This window comes from Perca flavescens, chromosome 5 (genome assembly GCF_004354835.1).
Source record: "Perca flavescens isolate YP-PL-M2 chromosome 5, PFLA_1.0, whole genome shotgun sequence".
Classification (NCBI taxonomy): Eukaryota; Metazoa; Chordata; class Actinopteri; order Perciformes; family Percidae; genus Perca; species Perca flavescens.
The window spans coordinates 17924220-17940119 of record NC_041335.1 but is presented as its reverse complement, the minus strand read 5'-3'; the positions used below and the strand labels follow the sequence as shown (position 1 = coordinate 17940119).

Sequence of the window (15900 nt, the reverse complement as noted above, 5' to 3'; positions counted from 1 at the left end):
AGCTGCTGAAATGCAAAATACATACAGTACACACCCTTCTTATGAAGGTTTCCCAATAGAGATAATGGAAAACAAACTCCTCTACTGCTCAATGACCTCCGCTGACAAACCAAAGTTACACATAACTCATAAAAATGGCATAAAAATAAAGAGACAAGAATGGAAAGGCAGCCATAGTGGCCACAAAGTATGCTTTGGTGTTTGTGTTTTAAGTGTTGTTTATTAAATAATGAAAAGACAAAAACATGTCGAAATCATAAATAGACAAATTAAGTACATTTACCAGTGATTTACCACTGATGAAATTCATGTTAATTAGGCCTTTAGTCAGATTTTTTTTCATTTGACATGACACACATAAGTACAACCATTAGACAGTGAAGCAAATATGACTGACTGACTGACTGACTGTAAGCAGAAATCCTTATCAAATGTAAATGTAAGCTGTATCAGGGCATTTGAATACATACAGTTAATCCATACCCATGAGCCCTTGTGGTAGCAGCTGCCTTTTGACTATGATGTCACTAAAGAGAGGTTACTCGAGTTTAAACAGAACATATGAGAACAGTGTTGCAGTGTCAGCCCTAAATCACGCACACGCGCACAGCACACACACACACACGTGCACACACACAAAAACAGACGTATACCAAGGGTAAGACCAAGGTCCATACACAGCCTTAAGACAATGTAAAAGGAACAAATCCAAGAAGGAAACAGAACTACTGGTTTTCTGAACTAAAGTAAATGCAAAAAATATTTGCACCTGTGATGTATTTATTCACACTGAAGAGTATTTACCAACATAAAAGTATCCCAACAATCCCACCAGAGGACTGACTACTGCTACTGCTAAAACAAAAAAAAGACCTGACAAGAAGAAGGAGCACATGAGGAGATGAAAACAAATAAGGAAAATTAGCACAAGGAGGACACTGTTTATCTCAACAAGGACAATATATTTAAAAGGTCCAATATGTAATATATTTACTGTAATAAATCCAAAAATGATCCCAATGCATCATCAGATATCAAGAAAACATGCTAAGTGGAAATACTATCTTTTCTAACAATGCTAATGCCAGTATTTTCTCCTTTTGAAATTTCCATTCCGTGACAGAATTTCTGTTTGTGTTTTGGCCTGTGTGTTATTATCAACTGCCCAGTTTGACAACCGGGCCGGGTTGCCAGATATACCTGTAAAAACTTAAACCCAGCGCGCTACAGCTGTAACGTTAGTACAGCCATGAAAGCAGCAAATAAACAAACAGGATCAACAGAGAGAGATTCCGAGTAAAGTGTGTTTCTAACAGTTACGTGACAAGAGACATTACAAAACCCAGGTAAATATTGGAGATGCATTTGAAAGATGGAGACAGTTTGGAGCCCAAAAGTTACGCAGAGTTCGCTAATTTCCTCCTGAACAGGTAGCTAAGCATTAGCTTCAGGCTAATTGATCATGTCTACAAGGGAAGGGCATTTTATGTAATTTCAACATTTATGTACTCCTATTGAATTATATAGCTAGAGTACCCGAGTTGGTTACTCGCAAAAACAAATTGAGACACAGCCAGTAAAGTGATCCCGACTCGTCCTGGCTAACGCCGCCATAATAACCCTCCTAACTGCTAATGTTACCTTTTTCTTTTCTCCAGCAAATGTTGGGGGCATGGTTTTTAAACATTGATACCTTAAGAGGGTCCTAAAGAATCTTATCTTCACCTTCCAGTCAAATTCTTTCCACATTTGACTTCCAATCCCTTTATGACTCGCCAGACATATATCTTCCATTTCCCATTCACTTTTAATATGAAGGGTATTGTCTGATGTGTCTTTCATAAGACTTTTAATAGATATGTGATACTTGATGCTTTGTTGATACCACTCGTTGAAAAATATTTATAAAATACTGTTCCTTTGGATCTCTTTTAAGACTATCCCAATCTCTGTGCTTTGTGATGTCGTATTTGTAAGTCGAGCATGGTCTTTTATCAATATAGCCAGCATCTAACGTTAGCTACTCCGCTGTGCTGTGAAGTATGTCTGGCTATATGAGACCAGCGTCTAGGAACATTGTTGTGGATGCTGCGGTCTCAGCCTGGCAACCTCAGTGAACTTCGACTCTGGGGAGGAGGGGGCGGGGGAGACGACTCTATCCAGTATTTTGAATTTGTAGTGCAGTAACTAGTTTAAACGCTAGCTGTCAGTATTACATATTGCACCTTCAAAGGTTTGAGTGCAGAGAGACAGACAGACAGTCTCTCCACCCTGCTGATCCTGTCTAGAAAGGCTCTATGTTCTGCTGTCTTCTACACTCCACTGTACAGAGCATGCTTTGTCACATTGAAAATGTCTGTTATGTAGCTGATAGGATACACTGTCACAGTCTTGGTGAGAGGCAACACTAAAGCAACACTTTCTTCTAAGAACATGGCAGCTGGCTGTGACCTCCCAATGGAAGAGACTATCACCCTTGTCAAGCCTATTTACAACATGCAAGTATAACATGGATCTCTGCGTGGGGGATGCTGGTAGCCTGGCAGTCTCAGGAGGACTACATCATGTACCAGCAGTATACTGAGTTAAATTTGACCGCAACCTGCTTTGGCTGGTGGAACAGCAAGCTCCAATGAGAAACAAGCAGCACAGAGATATCTCTGCAGTGGACTCATGATTAAGAAAAGCTGGTGCTTGACACCCAGAAACAATGCTCCAGTTACAATGTTTTCAAATTTATTTTGTCAAATGCAATGGCAGCACAGTAATGTGAACAAGTTCCTCTAAGTGAGTAACATTTTTTAGTCCTAGTTTTTGACACACTAGTCAAAGGAACCATGACAGCATCAAGAGTAAAGCCTAACAGATATACTGTACAATATAGCCAATTTATATTTTTGAGAGTTAAAGTCTGATAATGATGCCAATGGCACAGCAAAAAAAGTCTGTCAGCATGTCCACCACTTTGACTCTAGACTGTAAGGTCTATCCAAACAACTATTGGATGGATTGCAATGAAATGTTGTGACGGTATTCATGGTGCCCAGATAATTAATCCTAATGACTTTGGAGATCCCCTGACTTTTTTTTATCTTGCGCCACCAAGGAGTTAGATATTTGTGTTTTTAAATAATTGTCTCAACAACTTTTAGATGGATTGTCATGAAATGTGGCTCAGACAGTCATGTCCTCTTCAGGATCAATTGTAAAAACTTGGTTGTTCCTGTGACTTTTTATCTAGCACCACCATCAGGTCAAAATTTTAATTTGTCCAGTGGTTTACTTTAAGAACAAATATCCGAAAAACTACTGACATTCTCATCATCCTCAGCTTTAATTTGAGTTTAGTGCTAATTAGAAGATGCTAAACATCAAACTACGATAGTGAACATGGTTACACTAACACAACATTATACCTGCTACACATCAGCATGTTAGCGTCGTCAGTGAGAGCATGTTAGCATGCTGATGTTAGCACTTACCTCAAGGCAATGCTGTGACTAAGAACAGCATCAAAACTGCTAGCGTGGCCATTGTTTCTTGTTTAAATTGCATAAAAAACCTATCTTTGGGATTCTGCAATTTATTGGGTGATACCACTTTCTTTCACTTCAATTTAACGGTCACACAACCACGTACAGCACAGTAAAATGCTCATTACATAGTGTCAACATTGCCTATACTCCGAAGTTGATACACATATTATAAACTACATCCGGCCAATAATAATAGCTTTGTCAATATATAGGTTGGGCTCCGAACAAACAGACCAAGATTACAAAAATAACCACAAAAGACAATATCTGTTTAGTAAAAAGTCTACTGTACTTTAGCATCACATTTAGTATATTGATCATAAATATTTGGTGGTGAAGTCCTCTTATCTAAAAGGTAACAGAACTAAGAGGAGTGAGGGAAGAAAGAAACCAGGTGAGGGTGCACAAGGGGAAGAAAGAGAATGTAAGAAAAATAAAAACTCTCACCACATTTGCATTCCTGAGCATCCATTTTCACCCAAAGGTAACCAAAGTTTAGCCAGGAGGAAGCAGCACACACACTGAGCCTCAAGCCTCAGAGATAATGTGTTGTAATGTGTGACATGTTGAAAAGGCTTTCAGAGAGACACAACTGTCTGGCCATTAAAAGGAACAGACCAAAAGAAAACAGTCCAGCTAAAGGTCAACCCGGCAGTCCTACAAAAGGTCAACCCAGCAGTCCTACAGCTACAACAACCCCTGAAGGGAACACAGATCAAAAATCCAGCAATAGAGTAGGAATCAAATTATACTGAATTTCAATAAAGTCACTAGTCGAGAGACAGGCAGCTGCAGTGCAAAAGAAAGCAATAGGCAATGAAAGAGGTGAGTAAGTCCAGAGAGAGTCTGAGAGGATAATGAAATAAGCCTTAGATTGATAAAGTGTGACTATGGCAGAGGAGCTTTAAACAGATAACATTAAGTTAGTTTGCAAGTTGATATGTATTTTTGAACTTCCTTCCACGAGGCAACAATAAGCCTGATTTGACTGGATAAATGTATGCATTCGCCCCAGAGTTCAAAATGAATCATCCAAAATATTATAACGTTTTACAAGAGGAGAAAAGATGAAGTTTCATGTAAAAATATTTATTTTTTTTACATACATTTGTCATATGATAAGAGCTAACAGAACAATTGACACAAGGACACAGAATTAGAACTGTGTACAGTAAATCTGAAATGCCAGAAACCAGCAAATTGGTTCTTCAACAGGCCATTGGAGTGAAAGTTACGGCTCATAACCCCTTTGGAGACAGAAGTGGTTAAACTTAGGTTGGGTATTTCATGGTTTGTTAAGAGTGTGCAGGGTGCAACAACTTCAGTTAAAGGAAGGTAATCATGCATCCTGTCATCAAGTTTCTTCAAAAAGCTGGGGATCAATACGGAGCAGACGGAGACTGATCATAGTAAACCCCTCAATGAAGTTAAACAACAGCATGAGACTATTTTCTGTTCTGAAGGAAAACCAAGGTTACTGTATGGCAAATTCACTACTGACTGAGCTATAAAGAAAACTCAAACCAGTGCTCTGCAACATATTGACATTTGAGAGTGTGAAACCGTGAACCGAGCAGTCTTCTAGGTAACATTAGGATAATATGCAGTATGTTAGATGGACACTGGGTGGTGTTTGGACATTTCAGAGGTGCTTTGCAGAAAAACTAAGTGTCACATGGGACACATGCACATGCAACAACTCTTTCCAATGTTAAATGATGATGTACAGTTAGGGCGTTTCAGTGTTAAACACATGACTAAGTAAAGACATTTGCAGCACTGCAGTGAAGCCTTGCTCCTATTATTCACCCTCATTCTGCCAATGAGTTCAGCAGCTCTAAGCAATGCCACTTAAAAATAAACTGGCACATGTACCAGGGCACATTTGTTAAGAAGGGACTCTGCTTACAGCATGTCACCTGCAAATCTAATTATCTTTCCTAAACCTCACCGAAAGATAGTTGTGAGCTGCAAGAACAACATTTTGGCTGTTGGCTCTACTGCACAGACACCCTTCAACGACAAGGAGAAACTATGACACAAAGCTTTCTTCGATCTAAAATGAAGCCTCAGCAAGTATGTCAGAAATCAAATCACAACATCTCAACACATAAACACTGATCCACCTTCCATCCATCCTCAGCATGTGCATACTGGAGCTTCTTCTCCCTTCAGGCCTTTCTTATCTTGCATCTCAGAGTTCAGCACAAAAGAGTGAGGGAGGTAGAGAGAGTGAAAGTAGGAGAATAAAATGTGGGAAAGTGTAAATGGGAGAGCAGTAGTCTCTCTGCCGTCCCACTGTCAGGGCTAGTCTTTCTGCTTGTCCCTGAGGACAGACTGTCAGAGCAGTGGAGCCAGGCCTCCAGCTGACAAGACGTCACCCTGTGGCAGACGTTGACGTCAACCAGCCCCTGCACATGGGAGAAATGTCCTGCCCCTCTGGAATAAAGATGGTATTTGAACATACTGAACTAGTGTCCAAAAAAGAGTCAGATACTGAGAATCTCCGTGGTGCTGTGAACTATTGTTAAAAACTGGTACTTTGTTATCCTTTTTCTTTTTTTTTAAGATTATTTTTGGGCTTTTCCATCTTTAATTTGACAGGACAGCTAGGTGAGAAAGGGGAGAGAGGGGGAAGACATGCAGGAAATTGTCACAGGTCGGAAATTTAACCCTTGACCTCTGCGTCGAGGCATAAACGTGTGCGCCTACTCTACCACTGAGTCAACCCGGCCACTTTGGCTGTTTTCTTTTGGCTTTAACCAAATGTACACCTATTCAGACACAGTAAAAAGGTAAGAGTCAACTTATCACACCACAATATTGCTCAAGGGTCCAGACTTGTGTTTTTGCATACATACTGTGAAATAGTTTGTATCTGTGGTTGGAAAATATTTCTTTAAGCATTGACAGCAAAGAGAGAGGGGTATGAGTGTTTTGCAGCTGACTGTTTTGATGGAGTGTGCATGAGAAAGAGAATAAATGAGAAGAATTATAGAAACAGAAGAGGGAACAAGGTAGATGAAGAGCGAAGATGCGTCCCAGGGGAGGGGAGTGTAATCCTGGCCAGTAATTGCTAACTCCATTTTGCTCCATACCTCCCCTGAGATACATCACAAGGAGACAAACAGAGGAGACAGCAGGTTAAACCCAGTAACATGGCGCTCAGCTTTCCACAAGCAAATGAGAAACTGTGCAGTGCAACTCATCACTGTCCCCAAAGCTCTGCAGTACAGATCTGGCAGTGTATCCAATCGAACACGCTCAGAAAGCGGCAAACAACAAAAGGAAAGATTAAAAGCAAACTGCAGCAACTATGCAATGAGTTTAATTCAGTAGCATTTTATAATGTGCTTGGGATAGACAAAAAGATAAACGATCAGACTGCTGACTACTAAGCTGTAGATTTATATTCTGGTGTGCTGAGTAAATTTTATGAATTCCCAGATGGTGCATCAAACCTGAGAGAGGAAAATGGCTCTTGCTTACTGCATAACTCCTACAGTCTGAAGGTCATTAATTATCCTACAACCTTAGATTACTAACTGGGCAGCACGGTGGCCCAGTGGTTAGTGCTGTGGCCTCACAGCAAGAAGGTTCTGGGTTCAAATCCAGGCCTTTCTGTGTGGAGTTTGCATGTTCTCCCCGTGTCTGCGTGGGTTTTCTCCGGTTCTCCAGTTTCCCCCACCACTAAAAATATGTTCTCCTCCTCCCTAACTAGTGTGTGTGGTGAGCGTTCTGGCGTTTGGCGTTGTAAGGTGTTGTATGGCTGCCGTGCATCACCCAGGTGGGTGCTACACAGTGGTGAATGTTGTGGTGGTGTTAGAGAGCACCCCCTCCCCCCAAATGCGCTTTGAGTGTCTATGATAAAGCGCTATATAAATGTAATAAATAATAATAACTGAGCTCTACACAGGCAACTATAACAACAGGATTTCCAGGAAATTACTGCAGTAATAAATAAGTTTGCTCTATAGAGACAATGAATCACAAGCAAACAGTGAAGCCTGTTACCATCTGAAACAGTATGCAGTGATCCAAATGATCCAGATTCAGTGATCTATTCATTGTCTGATGTACACTATATTTATGAGAGAGTTTTCATCATTGGAAGGCAAAAAAAATTAAAATTTTAATTAAGCATTCATTAACTGAATACATGCTCACACAAGTTTATTCTATATTTAGATGCATGCAAACAGCTGCTCAGGCTGTGAGAGGAGATCTGTCAACAGCTGCCCTGGTTCATGTAAAACAGTGCTTGTATATAAAAGGTTTATTAATGTTTTTGAAAGACATGTCTCATTGACAGAGGTACAGTGTCAGGTGCAGCTCCACAACATAGTGCACATCTTCCAGCCTTAAATGATTCGGTTGTGTGTCACAATTTTAGTATTCGCTCATAAACTTGCACATGTTCACACACAAACAATACACCAACACACGCTGAGATGCAGCATTATAACTCACTTAAAAGGGATAATTTTTAACATTTTCTTGAGATCAAATTGTGTGTGTGTGTGTGTGTGTGTGTGTGTGTGTGTGTGTGTGTGTATATATATATATATATATATATATATATATATATATATATATATATAAAAAAAAACCTCTCTACATAGTAGTTTTTACTGTAAATCTGCCATTCCCGTGCTGGATTCAAACTGCCCTTGCGTGCACATGTGAGTCACAGGAAATGATCCATACATGCAATCCAGCATTACTTTTTGTCATTTTAACCCCCTGATTTCTGGATTTCTGACTTTAATTGACTCTCGCTATGAAGTTCATGTATTAACTCCTGTTTGAATACTAGCTTCAGAAGGCATAATGCTACTCAAATATATTCTAGGATGATATTAACCATGAGACGATACAAATCTTTCAAATGTCAGAGATTTTACCACACTGTTTATTCTATGGTAGCTCTCCCAGTAATATCTGTTGCTGTTTTGTATAAGATCAAAATTGGCAATGAGAAGGATTGCTTTAATGCAATACTGAATTTAGATTTATAATGTTTGCATTAATGTAATGGTGACATATTTAATTCAGTGGCCAATACATTCAATACATACATTTCTGTATTCATATTTTATCCATAGACCGTTTATCAATTGATATCTGGAAGATTGTATGTGTCTCATAGCTTTATTGCAATATAGAATTACATTATAAAGAGTAATTTATCCATATCGCAAGCAATTTTAATTCGACAAAACTTAGCAAACTAGTTTTAAAGGCATTTTGATCTCCTATTTGACAGTTCATGCTACTGTTGAGTTACTGTCACCCTCTGAACACCCTGATAATGTAGAAGGATTTAGCAAGATCGTAATCCATGGGTCAGTAACCCAGGAACACAGCAAGATCGTGATCCATCATGCTAATTGTCCCAGTGCCAGTGTTGCAAGATAATAAGCCATGAGGGTAGCCATCAAACCAAAAAAGAGCCTTCGCAGAGCAGTTGTACAGGTGTCTCTAAAGTACTCTTAAGTTATGTGCATTCATATTGGAAAATTTATGAGCACAGGGGCTGAGCCTGCGCTCTGACACATCTTACACAATGCTTACAAGATGTGTAGGGATGTGTGTATTTTTAACTAAGGAAGGATAAAAGTAAAATGTCAACTGTCTGTGAACACTGACAGAGTTTTAATGTTCAGTCTCAGAGCTTAACGCAGACATACATCACTAAGAAGTGATTATCAAAGTGATGTGGAATCTCACGTGTCACAAACCACTCACAATAGTTCTGTTCATCACAGCAGCCCAAGAGTACACCAAAAGATTTCCACTGGGCAAGAGAACATTTCATTGCCTGACTGCAGATGCCACTGATTATCAATGACTCAACCTTCAGCTTCAAGAATATATATATATTTTTCATGCACAGGGACTAATGCTTCTATTAAAAAATAGATACAAATGGAGTGATGTGAATGGCCAGACCAGGTCTACAAAATATGGCACAAGGGCAAAAGTGTACACACTTTCTGGGATCAATACAGTACAAAAGGCAAACATTCTCTGTATGTTTATTAGTCATTTTAACAAGGATATAGTAGATTTATGCCCATATGACTATCACAACTGAAAGATCACTTACATTTAACTAGACATAAGTCTCAAACTGTTTTAGAGGCTTGGCACAGCAATCAGGTTTGTTATCATTAAGAATTCATCCTTACATAAAGTAACTTTATGTCTCTCTGGAAGCTTTCTTATACTACTTCCTCTTCCATTGTTCACAAATCCCAAATCCTGTCTAAAACTGAAGCACTGGCTTCATGAGTTCATGGCTGTCAACCAGACATGATTGTTTGGCATGTGTGTACCTCCTAGAGTGCTTTATCATGGGGAGCTGCGACATTGTACAGCATCTTATAATCCAGGCTGTTTTATTTGTTACTTTTTTCAGCAGTGGCCCAGTTGGAACAGTGAGCTCTCCAATTTACTGAGCTAAAGTGGCCCTAAGCCAACACTTAACCATTGTTCACTGAACTCTGCATACGTAATTTACATGAAATGGTGTTCTACCACAAACTGGTCTTTATTTTGATTGGTACCAACAGAGTAAGATGCTTGGATAGGAGGCTCTTATGTACAATCATATAGTTAATCTGTATGTTTGTTAAGTGTATCTATCTATTTGTTACTTGTACTACATCTAAATTAATTAGCTGTTTATGGACATAGACACAATGTACAAGTGGTTCTAGAAAAGGTTTAGTAACCGTTTAACAGTTTTTAAATGTCAATCGTTTTAAAAAGGGGGGGGGGATTCACAACTTTTTTAATGTAGTAGCCAATTTGAGAAAAAAAAAAAAAAAAAACCTGCAAGTGAGAGCTACTCATTATGTCTTATCAGGGTTCAACAGTTCTTTTTCCACTTGCCCGGTCAAATCAAATAATTCAACAAGCATTCTCCGACGTGGACAAGGGGATCGGGGTAAGAGAATGAGCAAGAGGGTTGTTATATTTACTTGCCCAAAGTTGCGTTTTACTTGCCCCGGGCCATCGGGCAACCCTTATTGTTGAACCCTAATTATATTACTAGTTACATTTTTTCACATATTATACCAAAACAGGTTTTAAATTTAAATTTTAAATATCAACATGTCAAACACAATGTATCTCTTCGGAAGCAACGCCAGTATACACCCAAGTGTTTATACACAAGATCAAAGCAATTCTACAGTATATTTGAATAATACCACTGACATACAGGATGTTATGTTGACACTATAAGAGAACAGCTAGTAAGATAGTATATTGTCCTTGGAGGATTTCAGACGACTGAATCAATGTCCAAAGTTGTGATGTTTTGCTTCCGGCTTATTTTCTTCTTTTGTGTAAATCACATCCTAACATTCATATTGCAGAGAGTGTGCAGAAGCCTACTATGAAAAGCCTTAAAACAACATGGCCTACACCACCTATGCCAAACTCATTTCAATGAACACACAGGCAAAGTGAGGAGACAAGAGCCCCAGGCTTAAGAGCACAGCTGTTCAACTCAACATTGTCCCAACTCTGCCATGGGCAAAAAAAAAGGATAGAGGTGGAAAGGTAGGATGGGCAGAGACAGTGAGGGGAAATGTGCATTTCTTCATTGTTTATCCAAAGGTTCATATTCATATAAGTACATACAACATGACGTACACTGTATAAGATAGTATGCTATTAACCTGCCATGAGCAGTAATAGAATATTGTTTTGATCAGTGCAAAATCCTTCATCATTTGGACAACATGTTATGCAGGCTAGTATTGCCTGTAGTCCTGTTGTTACACTTGCACTTAGGGATCCTGGGAAATACAGCACGTCGCTTTTTACACTTTCTGTTGGTCAAAAGAATTCAACACACATAATATGCAAACTCAGATGCATGTTGCCAACACAACACGTAGGCCTGGCAGACTCCGACTCATCCATATGCAAATGTAAGGTGGAGCAGGCGCAAAGAAGAGAGGGGAAATGAGTCTAAGCGAGAGCAGCACAGGAGAAAGAAAGGTAAGAGGGAAGGAGACTGCATGCAGTGAGGAGTGCAGGAGAGAGGACACACTGCTCCTTTTACAGCATGAGGCGCTGCATTGTTGAGGGAGGCTGCAGAGATGTGAGGATCCATGGCGACAGATGACAGATGCCGAAGAGAAAGGATGGAAGATGGATGGAGGGAGGGATGACAGCTACCTCTCAGACACACAATGAGGAAAATATAGCAGGATAAGGAAGGTTTTGTCATTGAACAGATGACGAGGAGTGTGACAGCTCCATGCTAATGTCTTATAGATTTAGCCATAGCTGTACTGACCCTGGTTGACTTTACCCAGGCAGCCCGAGTTGCAGAGGGAGCGGACCATCCCCGGCTCCCAGCAGCTCCGACCCTTCATCCCACTCTCTGCAGGCCTGATCCCACTCCACGTTCCCTGAGATGCAACGCTGCCCTGGGCCACTACATAATCCCAGCGAGGGGGGGGGCAGAGGCAGCGGCTTTCCCTGTTCAGCATTGCAGCGTGCAGGCACATACATGCATACTCACACAAGTACATACAGTACACAGATAGGGGAGCGATGCAGGCGCTCCCTCGTGTAATTCCTATCTCCTCACGTGCATTTCTTCCCTTTCTTCCGGAAACACATGCGCACTCAGGATACACACATTCACAAAGCTCGGCACATTTACAATTCTCCTCCACATGCTTCTCTCAGTGCAGTGCAGATTGGAGATGGAGGGAGGGAGAGAGAGAGTGAGTGAAGCAGAGAGGAGATAGGACTCGGCAGCCAGCAGTCATCAACACAACTAAGACCAGAATGCATTGCTTCCTCTCTGTTACCTCCTCCCTGACAGAAAAAGTCAACTATTTTAGGAAAGCAAAATGGCAGAGATGGTATTAAGTAAAGGCTATGTCACACGAAATGACACCACAAGGAGCTTATGTGTGTATGATCAGACATGAGAGATGAAAATATATCAGAAGTTTCTTTTTCATTATTATCTATTTTATTATTAACTGGAGGTGCCACTAGACCAAGGGCAGAAGGTCAAATAAAAAAACCATTCAATAAAATGTCTATTTCCACTCCCTCTGATTGATGTGTCCTTCTGTTATCCTCTGTCAGAATCTCTTTATCGTGCTGAACAACAGCCGCTGATGGACCTCTTTAAATCTGACCTCCCACAGACAGATCAGTGTCACTGTTCCAATACAGCACAATTCATAATGTAGTTAGCGCTGCACTGCAATAACAAGCCTCACTCCCTCCCTTTTCAAAGCAGGGGAAGGTCATCGTTCCAATATTACTGACAGTGTACATATCACACTGTACTGTAACTCAAGGACACCTAGAGTTAACTGTGGGCTTCTGTGAACACATACTGTACATTACACCAATTCTAGGTTGGACAGGCCTATTGTATATCGTTTATTTACTTTCAGCTGTATCCCATTGTACAGTATGACCATATCGTGTTATCAATTTACAAATTAATGATTTAGAGCAAGCTATAAAAATATATATACACACAGTATATCAAAATTAGTTATTGAACTTTTTGTTTTACACATACAGTATAAAGAGTTTGGTCTCATGTAATGCATAACAATTGAAAACAGGTAATTGCTTTGTACATCAAGTTGGTTATTTTATAATGCATGTGATTATGTTACTGTGATCCTGGTTTATCGATATCTAAAAATATCTTTAATATTAACGTGATAGAAATTTCAGGCATATCATCTAGACCTTAGGCTGGACGATAAACCAAATGTATCAACTTACAAGTATTGTGAACCCCCTTCAAATCTAAATATACTCTCATTTCAGTTTTCAGTAAATAAATAATCAGAATAATAACAACAACAACAACCAATGACATCTAACTGTACTTCCAACCAACCAATCAGCTGAAACTGTAGAAGTCCAACATCTTTAACTGGTTATGTATAACTAATCCAGACAAACATATACAAGTGAGCCAGCACAAGAAAGTAGGTCATGTACTGAGGTTTATTAAAAAACCATAGCCTTAACATACTCTTTAGGGTGTTATTAACAATAATTATTATATTTTAGTTGGCCAGAACGGGAGGGCTGATGTGGACTGTAAGTGAGGTGAGAGAAGTGCTGACAGACAAAGTAAATAAATAACATCCCCTAAATGTCCCGGGGCATGCTTGAAGGGGACATTGAAGCATGAAACCTTAATTAATTTCATACTTGACCATCATTATTTCTTTTCTTCTATACTTTAACCATGCAAAGAATGACCTGAATGGTCAAAACAGCAGGCTTTGTGTGATGCATTATTATCTATGGATTAAACTGAGATAAATAATGTCACTGTTGTGGTGTTGAATGGCTTGTTAAAACTGAAATACTGCTGTAATCGATTTAATGTTGTAAACTACCAAATGTCGCAATTATTAAGTAGGACACATAATTATACACTATATATGTAGTTCTAGTTCTAATCTAGATCTAATACATCTAAATTATATTTACACCATTTTCATTTTAGAAGTTGAAACATTAGAGCAAATACTGCACCCTAAATTTATAAATATAGGTGACTCCAATCGCTCCATAAGAGGGATGTAGTTTTAAAAACAATCATGGACATTGGAGTGAAACTAAGTTGCACTAAATAGTACATGATATTCTTTTGAAATCCCAAAGTTGAGCTGAAATTCAGCCCCACATTTCCCTGATTAGTTACTGGAGAAGACAGTCGAAGGCCAAACCCTCTGAAAGACAAACTAAATAGAAAGAGGGTGTTTAAAGACCATAATTACGGCATTAAGATCCAGGAACCCAAACACTCTAAACAGCCTGATACACAAGCACTGAGCTTATTAAAACCATCTCAAACAGCTCAAGAAAACGGTTTAACTGTGGGAAGGAAGTCATTTTAACAGGAAAATTACCTTTTAGATGTCACACACCCTTTTTAAAATATTTTACTGTGTCAATTCCAGCAGCAGTACATATATGTTATTGATCCATGCCAAAAGACCACATTATCCTAGACACTGTGCTGCCTCACTGTTACACATGCAACAGAAGACCACTTGCGTGAAAAGAACCAGAAAGACTATCGACTGCAGTGAAATACAAGCTGAAACTGAGGGCTCCTAATGAACTGTCACTTCTCCTGTGGCAAAAATCAACCAGCTTATCCAAAGGAGGTAGAAGATCTTTAATATAACACAAGATGTAAGAGTCAAGAGTACTTGCTTCCTGTGTCAGCCTGCACTGACTCATAGTAGAGAAACCATGCATCAAGTTGATGATTTAGTTATCACAAGAAGACAACACTTCATGTCAATGCCTCAAGCAGCAGAGTGAAATTACAGCTGACTCTCAAAATGCTGGGACAATTAATCATCCAGCACTGAGTGCACTTAGTCATCACTAAAAAATAAACTTGAGAACAGGTAGCATCTTTGCGTGGCAGTTGTTGGTTTTGGCACTGTAAGAACCTCTGTGAGTGGTGTCTTTAAAATGTTGATGCTTAAGGGGTCTGCAGAAATATCCCTGCACGTGTCTTAAAGCATGTAGAAGTAATGGTGGTAAAAATAGTTTTTCTCATTCATATGCAAATACAGATGCTCCAATAAAAACAAAATGGTGTAGTGTCTACTACAGACAGACAAACAGGAAATGGAACCTTTTTTATGTTCTGAATGAAGATGCTACTAAAGTATCAACTAGGGATAGACCGATTATCGGCCCTGGATTATCCGTTTCGGCATTTTATTTGATTGATAACCGATAAAGTTAATTAAAGAAAAAGTGCACTACTTTGGCTCTGCTACTACTCTGTGTCCATCTGCTCCGCTTCACTCACCACTGAGTTTGACTTAATGTCCCGCCCACAACACCATCTGATCGGCTAAATGTTATACGAGTAATAGCCAATCAACACTCATCACCTTCGCCTCTGTTGACATGCAGGAGCCTCGAGCAGAAGCGTCTCATCCTCCGCTTGAAGTTGGTTGAGCTTTTTACGCTGTAGCATTTCTACTTTAGAAATATCGGTTTAATCAACTTCGAATAATAGGTATCGGCCCTGTAAAACCAGTATTGGTCAATCCCTAGTATCAACAGCCTTGCTTTTCAAAAAGTATGCAAATCTCGCATTGAAGATGTGATAAACCATCCTCATAAGCAATGACCTCTACTAAATGTTTCCATGGCTGCTGACCAGAGCTGCAGAGATGAGCACTATTTTGAACATTTGCTCATTAAAGAATAGTTTCAGTTCAGTGATATTTGTGGGATGTCTTACATGTAGGCTACAGTTTATTAGGCTTGAGGTCAAGTGTTTCCAAAGACGTGCGAGACATTATCACATTGT

The 15900-nt window shown here is 39.5% G+C and overlaps 1 protein-coding gene across 2 annotated transcripts in view; it reads right to left on the bottom strand.

The window, feature by feature from the left end:
* Positions 1-15900, bottom strand: part of osbp2b (oxysterol binding protein 2b) — a 48221-nt gene that overhangs the window by 17089 nt on the left and 15232 nt on the right. The gene's annotated exons all lie outside the window — the stretch shown is intronic.